The sequence below is a fragment of the Ammodytes marinus genome (assembly GCF_949987685.1).
Source record: "Ammodytes marinus genome assembly, chromosome: 7".
Taxonomy (NCBI): domain Eukaryota; kingdom Metazoa; phylum Chordata; class Actinopteri; order Uranoscopiformes; family Ammodytidae; genus Ammodytes; species Ammodytes marinus.
The window spans coordinates 26,008,352-26,020,529 of NC_137211.1; positions in this window are offsets into that span (position 1 = coordinate 26,008,352).

A 12,178-nucleotide genomic window follows, 5' to 3' on the forward strand; every position below is an offset into this window, starting at 1 on the left:
TATATTTTGATGGCACTTCAGCATGAGCACTCCTAGCATATAGCCAGCTTCTCATTACCTTATTTTTTTGTTGCCAGAGAACGACAAGGTTATATCTATCATCCGAGCCAATTATGGACGCTTGGACAGGACCACATGTGCCGTTGGAGTGGCTGCTCGTAACGTCAGAAAAAATGACTGCGTAGACCCTGCCCATGCATTTTTAAAGTACAGTTGCCCACGTTTTGTCAACTCGCAGCTCAGTTTTAAGGCTGTGCGAATAAAAGTCATTGTGTAATCAACTCTCAGATTTGATGTACCCCTGAACACATTCAAGCCTGTATTAACTCATGTCCTTCTACCTCTAGGCACTGCAATGGGAAAACATCCTGTGAAGTCAAAGCCAGCAAAACTTTGTTAGGAGATCCCTGCAAAGGCACTTACAAGTACCTGGATGCGACATACAAATGTACATTTGTAAGTATCTTGAAGGCCAGTGAGCACAGTTTCATCCAGCCGATGGAAGTCTGTGGTCAAAATGTGGAAAGGAAAACAAGATGTGGTATACTGTGTTGGGCTAGGGGGGATGCAGATATACTGTATAGCCATGTTACTGCACAAATAGATCTTCCAGTAATACAAAAAAAAAACATACAACTTGGCTTTATTACAGGTGGAGTCAGCGATTCTGGAGAACGCTTGTTGTAAAAATCACTTTGTCAAAATCAGTGAAGATCTGTGTGCTGAAAATATCCAGTGTTAAAACCATACATACTATGATGTACACATCCAATGATCTGTACACTCGCATGTTGATAGCTACGGTTGGCCCCCTTTGTTTACTCTTTGTCTGCATACCATTTTAGAGAGCCTAGGCTGTCTATTAACACCAGATTTATTTTCAACACACACACACACACACACACACAGTACGGACAGGTGGTCCTTACAATCCACTACCTGCAGATCATAAAGAGATGTTCACTGATTTTGACAAATAGTGATAGTGATTTTGAAAGACATTCTCCAGAATTGCTGACCTTTTTTTAATCCAAAGGTATTCAGTTTTTAGTGATTGTACATTGACTGTGATATGCTTTTAATCATACCCCAGATACACCACCAATCCACTAAGTCAATCTTTTATCTATCTTTTGCAGGCGCCTACATACGGATATCTTCAGATGGGCCTGCATACTGGAATCATCATATATTCAGCATGAACAAGTATCAAATAAAAAGCATTACATCGCTATCAAGTGCCTTGGCCGTTTGTTATTAAGTGTAATCATCTAGCTATTCTGCTTAAAACCCTAAAACATTAACGTGTGATTTTCACCAGCGCAATTGTGTTCACATGATTTTCATTGTGTTGCTGCTGTCTGAGTTGCGTGGGTCCTTGGGTATGTTTTAGTCTGCCCAGTGACATCATCGAAAGTAGGCTTGTTTCCCTGCTTCCATCCCTGTTTTTTTTCCACATATATGCATGATTTTCACCCAACTCTAGTCATAAGCAGTAAAATATTTTACATTATTTTTCGGTTTGATTTTACCCAATGTTAGTGTTTGTGTATCAAATAAGGCAATCTTCTTACTTAAAACTTGTGTTTGTAGGGTCCCCCAATGATACCTTTTTTGTTTGTTTTATGAGACGTTGTATAGGGGGAAATAAAAGAAGAGTACTTATGTAAATTTGCCATGTATTGTTGTACTTTAATGTATTTTGATGAGAAGTATTTTTGATTGGTAGGCTATATCATACAGTGGGTAAATTACAAAAACATATAAATAAATGTGCACACACAAAGCTCATGGAATAAAAATAAATAAATAAATTGCATGGCATTAAACAAAAATAGACATCAGCCTATCATCCATCACTATGACATTTGTCACTTGATTGACATACAGGACAACCAATCTAACGTCTGATCTTTTCGGACACACGGGTCAGCACACATGCAAGTTATTAAACAGCGGCAGTAACTGCAAAATTCCCGCAAGCTAGCGAGTTGCCCAGTTAGCCTAACTTATTTCTACTAAACTTAAAAAGGGTATAAAAAGCTGACATTGAGCTCAAGTCCAGGGGCCTCTACGGATACTGGTATCAATGGGCTGTGGCTGGGCTGTGGGAGGGGCTTATTTTCATAGGGCCCGGACCCAGCTATCCCCGAGCACTACACTAAAATGCCAACTTCACATTTAATCCAGATTACTGGGGGCAGTTAATTTCAACATCAACATAAGTGTAGCCTCTTTTTTTCCCACATGTGAATTGGGATTCAAGTGGCCTTAAATAATCCCCTTGGCCAAGTCTGATCTAAGTGATTCTCACCTTGACCCCGTTTCCACTTGTCTTTAACATGTGGTTTTTGTGAACTGATCACATGAATACAGCTCTAACTACAGGTGAAAACACTCTCAAGACGCATGGAGATCTGATCACAAAAACCACATTCGGAGGTGGTTTACGTTGCTTGTGTCCGATGTGACAACATTCAAATGGTAGTGGAAACAGCAATGTGACTTTTGTCCACATTAGGGACCTCCTACTCAATTGCTGCCTAAGAGTTTTTACTTTTATATAATATTTATGATATTTACCCGCATTTGGCGAATGTAGAGCCCTCTAAGCAGCAGTGTTGTGCATCGCTCCTCCTTGTCTAAATGAGACAGTAGCCTATCTCGTCAACATGGGTTCATGCAGTTATGCATGTAAAAGTTATATTGTACATATAAAGAATGATCAATATATGTTTAAATAAATTAATGTTTAGCATTTTTACACTTGGTAATTTAAAAAGTAGCTCACAAGCTGAAAATATGTGGTCACCCCTGAGCTAGTTAATTGACTAAATCCTCTAGGTCCTTTTTTAGTTTTAGTAGTAAAATATAATATTTTTTTACAAATATCATGTATTTCAGGCATGGGAGACCATAAGGATGAGGAAAAACAATGTTTTGTTTTTGTTCTATTTTTCGTTAGGGGTATCTCAAAGATTTAGGTTAATTTGCACAAGGCTACAAAGAGCAAATGAGGTAGAGGAAGGGCCATTGGTAGGTGGACAGGCGCCACCTTGTGGTAGTGAGGAGTTGGTTGATTGGAAGGTAAAAAAATGGGGGAAAGCGGGTTACATACAACCCTACATAGGTAATACAATTATTGTTCTCAATATAAACTTCAGTTTGTTTAAAGGTGCTGTAAGCTGAATGGTTATTTTAGCTAACTTCCTGTCAGTTACTGCAGTTAGCAGTCCCCTCGCTCGCCCCTACGTCACCACATAATGCACTGCGGTCTTCAAGCAGCGAGTTATCTACAGATAGTATAGCATCATCTCAGATCCACAAGTGTGAATTTAGACAGCCCGAGATTCAGACCCTCCTAGGGGGGTCCGGGGTTATGCCCCCCCGGGAGACTTTTTTTTACCTTTTTAAAGTGAAATGCATGAATCTGGTGCACTTTGAGAGGAAAATTAAGAGGCTAAATCTGAGAAATTTTGTGTGAACAAATAATTTGGAGACACTGGGTCAGATGAATTAGAAGCTATTGAAGAAGGACACATGGATTTTCCATAAACATATTAATATAAAATAAAATATTATGGAGGGTCCTCTAGGTTGGGCTTGGAGCTCATTTGCAGAACTCTGTTGTCCAGCTACTGTATCTTTTTTTCCACAGACAAGGCTGAAATAGGCTATAGACTATACACAGTGCATGGGCAACTGAGGGCAGCCCCATTTCCAATTGTTTTTAAATAAACTCAATACACACTGTGCATGGATGTGAACGTGACATGATCAGATAATTTCGGATTACTTTCCAGATGAACTGATTACATTTTTAGGCTTTTAATTATCTAGACCAAAACATTTTATTATTTTTTTTGTATGATAACTCACATTTGCATAATATGATGTTAATATCAAACACACAAACTAAAATATATATATATATATATATATATATATATATATATATATTTTTTTTTTTGAGGGGGCCCCCCTGGCGGTCGGGGGCCCTAAGCGACCGCTTAGTTCGCTTATGCCTCGGGCCGGCTCTGCCCGGCAGTGAGACCATGAGTGAAAACGGGTGTCGGTTTGTAGCGTTCTCTCTTGTGATTGGATATCAATTTCGGGATCCCCCGAAAAGTTTATTAGCCGATTACATGCAGAGCAGCTGACTGAGAAATTGGCTTTATGAAACGCACACATTATGAAAGTGATCCCTGTATAAATAAAGAGCGATTTAACACTTATATTAAAATTGGTGAAGTAAGCGGTTTATTTATGTTAATTAGTGTTAAATCGCTGTTTATTCATAGTGATCACTTTCATAATGTGCGCGTTTCATACAGCCGATTTCTCAGTCGGCTGCTTGCATGTAATCGGCAAATAAACTTTTCGGGGATCCCGAAACTGATAACCAATCAGAAGAGAGAACGCTACAAACCGGCACCCGTCTCACTGCCGGTGCACGTGCAGAGCGACAGACGGGTGAATGTGTGTGCGCCTACATTGGCGGAGCAGGTAAAAATCCTTTCCAATGTCTGTTTTGATGGTTTTTATCATGTTTAATTACACTTACTTATCTGAGATGATGCTAGATAACTCGCTGCTTGAAGACCGCAGTGCATTAACGTGGTGACGTGGGGACGAGGGAGGGGACTGCTAACTGCAGTCAGTGACAGGAAGTTAGCTAAACTGACCATTCCGCTTACTGAACCTTTAACTTATTTTTGTAATTGAAAATATCTGCTTTCAAAGCATTTTGTATTTTTAAGTGGGGTAGGACTTTAGGTGTCATTTATACATTGTCAAACCCTCTCTAGAAACAGCTGTCACGAGGCAATCCCTGGCAGGATATAGCAGACATCCAGTATGCCTGTCTGTGTGCATGCCTGTGGGTGAGATGGGACATCTGTTGATCCACTGCTGTTGGTTGTCTACGCGGTTAAAGGCACATATTGCATAATCCTACTGAAGTTTACAGTATGATGGATGAGTGGAACTCCAGTGTGTGCCAACACTGTTGCTCAAGTATACTCATTTTCATACAAGCCCAAAATGCAGTGTTTTGGAAGTTCTGGCTCTAAATAGATGACCCCAAAAAGTTTGCAATCTCTGACATTGTATGAATAGATGAGACAGCGTCCCTTGATATATTGTGCACTTTACACAGAGGGGTGAAGAGCCTTCAAATATGTTGTGTAATCTAGTGGGGGGAAGTGCAATAGTTGGACCACTTTAAATTCAATCAAAGCATCCCTGGTGTTAATAGAACTATTGTGAATATTTTTAATACAGGTTGCCCACATTTAGTCAGTGATTTCTATACACAATTCGCTCTGCCAGTTTTGATGATGGGCTGTTCAAATTCTGCAAGATGTTGTCAAAATGAGACGCAGCACCTTTAGATAATGGCTTAATCTTCAGAAGACTGTCAGCACTATTAACTCTTATTAAGCATACACCATAAACACAACTCTATGAGTAAGCAGACAAACACATGGGTAAGTCAATACATTTTTACTCATTAAAATGTAACAAGAAATACTGTGCTTATCAGAGGTTTCACGAAAGTACACTCAAAATGTGTTGACTTTCAAAACGTTGTCAATGTAGGAAAAAGATGATACTTGTTACAATATCTCATAAAGATTTAACCAGCATAAACAAATTCACAAGTGCATTCACTTTTACACAGTAAAACCTAAAGCCGGCATATAATAAAACAAAACAGCAGATTTTTCAACTAGGTTACATAATTTATTTTTCAGATTTGTACATTTCCTGGTGCTCTTTCCTCTGATCACACATGGTGGCAGTCACTGCTCATTCTAACCCTGCTGAATAATCTGGATACAGGTAATTGCGTCCTGGGTAAAACAGTGGGAAGACCAGTCCTGATTATTTGGACTAATTTACACACACACACACACACACACACACACACACACACACACACACACACACACACACACACACACACACACACACACACACACACACACACACACACACACACACACACACACACACACACACACACACACACACACACACACACACACACACACACACACACACACACACACACACACACACACACACACACTATATATAAATACTGTATATTTGCATTATCACTTCTCTTAATCCCAAATTGATTTTAAATTACATGAAAAGTGATGTTGATGGGTATGACATATTTTCTTGAGGGCTATTGGCTCTAAATAACTCCCCATTACAAATTGACCTCCTGTATAGTGCAAGTAGTTTCAGGTGACTTGACTCTGCATTTTGAAGTGGCTAGTTCAAGTGTCAGGGTCAAAGAGCCTTGTACTGCTTGGTGCATGTGTGGACAGAGACTCAGAGTGTCTGGATCAGCTGGCCGGTGTGACAGGGGTCAACTGACGTGTTGGAAAAGGAAGAAGTGTAGCGTAGTTTATCAGGATTCCTCTGCCCATAGAGAAACACGCACACACACACACACACACACACACACACACACACGTCTACGGGCTGACTCCATGCTTCCCTTCTTCCCACAAGCTTTGATTTCTTTTCTAGTGTGCTTCTCTTCTGAAGATGTACATTTTTTTGTTTTTATTGTTGTGTTTGTATTATTTTAACATGTTCAATACCTTGACTAACTTACTAGAACAGACTAGTGGATAAGTCAGCTGGTTTTATTATTATTGTTGAGTCAAATATAATATATTTTATTAATCATTCTGATGGCCGTCGACAAGAGCGAAAGCACTTTGATCATTGTGTTTGAAGGGAAAGCATGTTCCACACCAGCCTTGTGTCTGAAACCAGCGTATGTCTCTCATGCCATGCTGTTAATGTGTGACTTCTTTCCTACACCCTGTCACTGTAAATCTCAGTCTGGCTCAAGCAGTTGGTAACTGCCTGGAGCACACAGGTGCAGAGACCGCAGCTCATGTTGCTCACTCGTCACCCTCAGCTTCCTGTCCTTTCACTCTGTAGTGCCTTTATTACTGCTGCTATTACCAATGCTACTACCACAGCTATTAATAGGCCTACTGCTTACTAATAATATATTTTGGCACCTGATTTTGATTTAGTGTTTGGTCTTAGGTCGTGTTCACACCTAAAAGTCCGCTTTTTTCTCTCCTTCTCAAACAGTCTATGTTCTTGAGCACTGTCTGAGCACAATCGCATTGTTTAGCGACCACGGAAGTATTATTTACTTACCTCCTGATGATTCTCTATATGTGATCTTTAAATAACACTTCGTTGTTGTGATGTTATAGTGGTTAACAAGTTCAAAATGAAGATCCCTCCTCCCATCTGTTTCACTGCGCCTCTTTTCAGCTGCCCACCTTCCTTCTCCTGCTAATAAAACGCTTGAGGTGGCGTTTGAAAAATATAAAAATACATAATTTTCAATTTGTAGTACATGGTATAAGATACTTAAGACAGCCTTTGACTGATGTCTTAAAAAAATTCAGAAACAGATTCCTCTTCCCCAATTGTATTGGAGTGAACAGTGATATCTGCTTCTGGGCCCAGGAACTGCCAAAACTGCAATGCCAGGCTTGGCCACTGAGCACTACTGGATTGCGGAAGCAGGCGCTATTCCTGGGGGCCTGGTGCTCACCAGTTAAGAGCGGATACATTGTTTTGTTTTTTTAGATCAAGGTTAGCGCAAAAGGCCTTGTTTATACCAGACTGTAATTGTTTCACACACACACACACACACACACACACACACACACACACACACACACACACACACACACACACACACACACACACACACACACACACACACACACACACACACACACACACACACACACACACACACACACACACACACACACACACACACACACAGATACTCTCTCTCTCTCTCTTTCTCTCTTTAGTAACAACAGATTGACTCCTCTGTTATGTACTCTGGCCATTACTAAAGTCAGGCTGTTGGCTTGCAAACTTGGCATTGTTGCAGCAACCTGTACTCTTCACTTATCATTCAGTAGCTGGATTCACTTACTTATTCACTAAACTTCTTCAGTCTAACTTTGGAAACCTTCTTTCGAACACAATTAACACAATACATTATGTTACTAAATAATGGTTTGTAATGCAACAGGTTAAGCAGCTAAATTAACCTCGTTAGGTGGCGGAGGACACTTTAATTGCCAGTCAGCTAAAGCCATAGTGCGTAACTTTTTCATAGTAATGAATTTTGGTTACAGTCAAGCCATTGCCAAACAAGTTGACACAAAGTTGATTAAGTCTATCAGCTCCACACAACTCTCTCTCTCTGTATTTCTCAGTATGGCAGCGCTTACAAAATGGGGTCGCCCCCCCCCTCTACCCCCCCGAACACTGGTGCAGGAGCTCAGATCCCAAGATGCGAGATGCGCCCGAGAACTGTGTCAGTTGTTGATTCTACCGCTAAGAAAAAACCTGGAGGTACAGCAGAAGGTATAGAAAACATGCATGATCACCAAAGGCCTACCTCATGATGCAACGACAGTGTTTTGGCATGTACACATAATTCCTTATGGCGGTTGAGCTAAGCTTTAATGAAGAAATACATTATTTTGTCTGTTCTTTCATTTCTCTTTTAAGATTATTTTTGGGCGATTTTTCGAACATTTTATTGACAGTTCTTTTTTTTTTTTTTTTTAACCTTTATTTATACAGGTAAATCCCATTGAGACCGGAGACTCTTTTTCAAGGGAGACCTGTTTTCCTTTCCCACGTTACCATTCACACACACATTCATACACCGATAGCAGGCTAACTATCGACATTCACACGAGGCAAGGTGGGTGAAGTGTCTTGCCCAAGGACACAACAACCATGACACAAGTGGCAGGGCGGGGATCGAACCTCCAACCCTTTGATCATCAGCCGACCCGCTCTACCACCTGAGCCACAGTCGCCCCACAGTGCGGAGGGATAGAGTTGAAATGGGCCAGAGAGTGGAACAACATGCAGATAATGACCTGGGACAGATTGGAACAGGGGTCTGCTGCTACGAGGACTTTGGGTTGGACTCTCTAACCACTACACTACAGGCACCTTTTTCCATCATGATTTTGATTGAGAAGAAATGAACACTGCTGTTAGGGTTACGACACTGCTACTACTATTACTAATGCAGAAGAAAAGCAGAGGGTTAGCAATGTGTCAGCTGTAGATGATACTTGACAACGTGTGGTGTGGAAGTTAAAAAAAAAATTGCGAAATGGTAGTAACGAGCGTCAGTGCTCTTATATAATGAAGGGAGGCCGAGGCTTTGATTCCTCCAACAGACCCGGGGCGACCTGCTGTGAGCAAAGGCAAAAGCACGCCAGAGAGCAGGCTGTAAAACAGAGCAACATCCACAGCCAACACTCTGCTGTGACTCTGCTGTCACTGAGCCCCTAACAAAACAATCACGTTTCACAGCTGTTCATCAATTAGAATTTAAAAGAACAATTTTTTTTTAACATTGTTGGAATGTCAGTGTGTCTGTGTTTTTATGTGCTTTCTACTTTTCTATGGATTGTTTTGTACGGGTTAATTTCTCACTTTTCATAATCCTTAAATCTACTCAAGACTCAAGACGTATACTTTATTTATCTGCACCTCTTAGAATTGTTTTCCTTCCTACAACTTTTTGGAATGTTTGTTTCTGTTTGTTCCCTGGAATTATTTGACGCACTTGTTGAACTGAATTGTTGTATTACATTGTCTTGTACTGTCACCCCAAAACGAATGAAAAATGAAAGACCATTACTTAACTTGGTCACAGAACAAAAACAATGAAGCCGTTGTGGTTCTCACCTACCACATAGAACACCGGGACAGATAGGTGCAACGGTGCATAGCATTGGCTTTGTGTGTGTGTGTGTGTGTGTGTGTGTGTGTGTGTGTGTGTGTGTGTGTGGCCTGCTGAACATATCTGCTTTTGTTTGGAAGTGAGCTTGTTTGAGTTCAAGCGTTAGTACACACAATGACGTAAAAGAACCACTTTTTGTTTGCTGTCTGTGGTGACTCACACTTTGGAAAAACCTCAAAGCAAGTTCATCCCATGAGAAGAGAGAGAGAGAGCGAGAGCGAGAGAGAGAGAGTGAGAGAGGGAGAGAGAGAGAGGGAGAGGGGAATATTTATTGTGTGAATGAGAGTGAAATTTCTTCTCGCCAAGTAGCATTCATCGTGCCAGCAGGACCTTGGGGCAGTGACGTTAATGAAATCAATGGCTGCTTACACACTCTGTTACTTACAGATGGTAAATCCAGATCTCTAGCAGATTCAAAACATCACATAGACTGAATATTCATGTGTTTTATCAGTGTCATACTGCATTCACCAGTAGTGAAGACCAACTTAAAGCCACTACGAGTAACATTGCACGTTGGCGGCCCCTTTGGACAAAAGCGGTAGTATTTTTACGTCGCCCGCTGTCGCAAAGCTGTTTTCTAGCTTGTGCCAGGCGTGCGAGTGTGAACTGAGAAGGGCGCAATATAGTGCATGTCCGTGTGTTGAAAGTGTGAGGACTCTTTTCGGCTCCGTGAGAGTGGTTTTGACACTGCATCAACTAATGCCAGTCAGTGCTACACACACCTGATTGCAATGAGTTGATGCAGCAGTGTCACCTAACTACTCTCTCTCACGGAGCTGAAAGATTACGTGTCCTCACAGAAAGCGAATGAACGAGAGACGGCAGTTAGTATGGATCACGATGAGGTAATGTGTTTGTGTTGTTAATGACTATTTCAGATAATGATTATCTGATGATGGTGAAGCAAACTTTTTGTTACTACCAACCGCTCATTCATTTAGGAGTAAACACTGCAGTCTAGTTCGCTCTCGTGAAATTGTATACACGTTGCTTGGCAACGCCCTCGTCCCGCCCGTAGCCTATATCACTCTCCCTTTTAGCTGTTCTTCATTGCATTCTCTTTTTTTTCTTTGATGGTTCAGCCCCGTTATCAGTCATTATGACGACAAAAAACTGTCTCAAACAAGGCTCCCGCTCCCCTTCTCTCACCTGGAGGGATAGGCTTCTCAATTCGCGTTGCTGCACCACACTGAAATCTGCGACCAATACGGATATGTGACCAAAGAGCCTGCACGTGCGAACCGAAAATCGGACTGGGTGTGCGACCAGACCAAACGCAGTAATAAAAACTTTATAAAAACGTCTTTCTTTGCACTGATGGTCTCGTTTGCTGTTAAAGGTAATTTATGATTATGAGAGGAAACATGAGGCTGTTTAAAAGATATTTAAATGTTACTCTGAGCTGCTTTAAGTCTTTGCACTTAAGTCCCAAGACATTTAAGTTGTAAAATACGTTACAATGGGCTTTTTACTTCAATATCGAACAATGTGGGATGTGAAATGGTCCACCCGCATGTTTTGCAAAGTGCAATTTGATTCTTGTTGACCACATGGAACGTAGCGTTAGTTCAGGCAGGGTACGGACGTCAAGCCGGCTGTCATCTCTGCACGTCAGCTGACAGCCATAATCCGCCCCTAGCACACCATTGGCCGTACACTCAAAGTGGCGCCTTATTTAAGCTGCTCTAGCCTGCCTACTGGTGCTGCTTCCTCTGCAAGCTCTTGCTATACTTTACTCATGCAAACGACTCGGCTGTCAGTGCATTTGTGGTTACTTACACTGCTGCTCGTCATGTCAAATCCCATCTTCGACGAAGATCCATGGGTGGTTGACAACTCCATGGATTCTCAGCAGCATATATCCGAACCAGAGGAAGCCATCGTCACGGAGAGCACCTTTTCCATTCGTAAGAGCTCCCGTCTGGCAGGAAAAAAATCCCCATTCTCCCGGCATCGGAGAATGGCCAGTGCCCAAGCTCCTGGAAGTCCTATTCCGGAGTAACATCACGGCTCCAGTGGGAGCTTCACACGAGCAGCTGTTTTCGCTGTTCGCACAGCACCTCAGCGCCAAACTCCTCCCGGCAGTTCCTCAAGCAGTTCCTTCCACACCATCTGTCCGCCGGAAAGCCGCAGAGAAGAGGATTGCTCCCCAAGCAGCGTATTTCCAACCCCGGCCGCCGCCCAGCCGCTGAAGAGAGCACGAGTCCCTGCCTCCACTCCAACCACGGTTCCAGCCCCAGCGGCCAGCTCCACTCCTTGCGGAGACGACCTCGTCCTTTCAGCCCTATCCAGCATGCATTCATTGCTCGAAAAAATGAATTCCCGTAT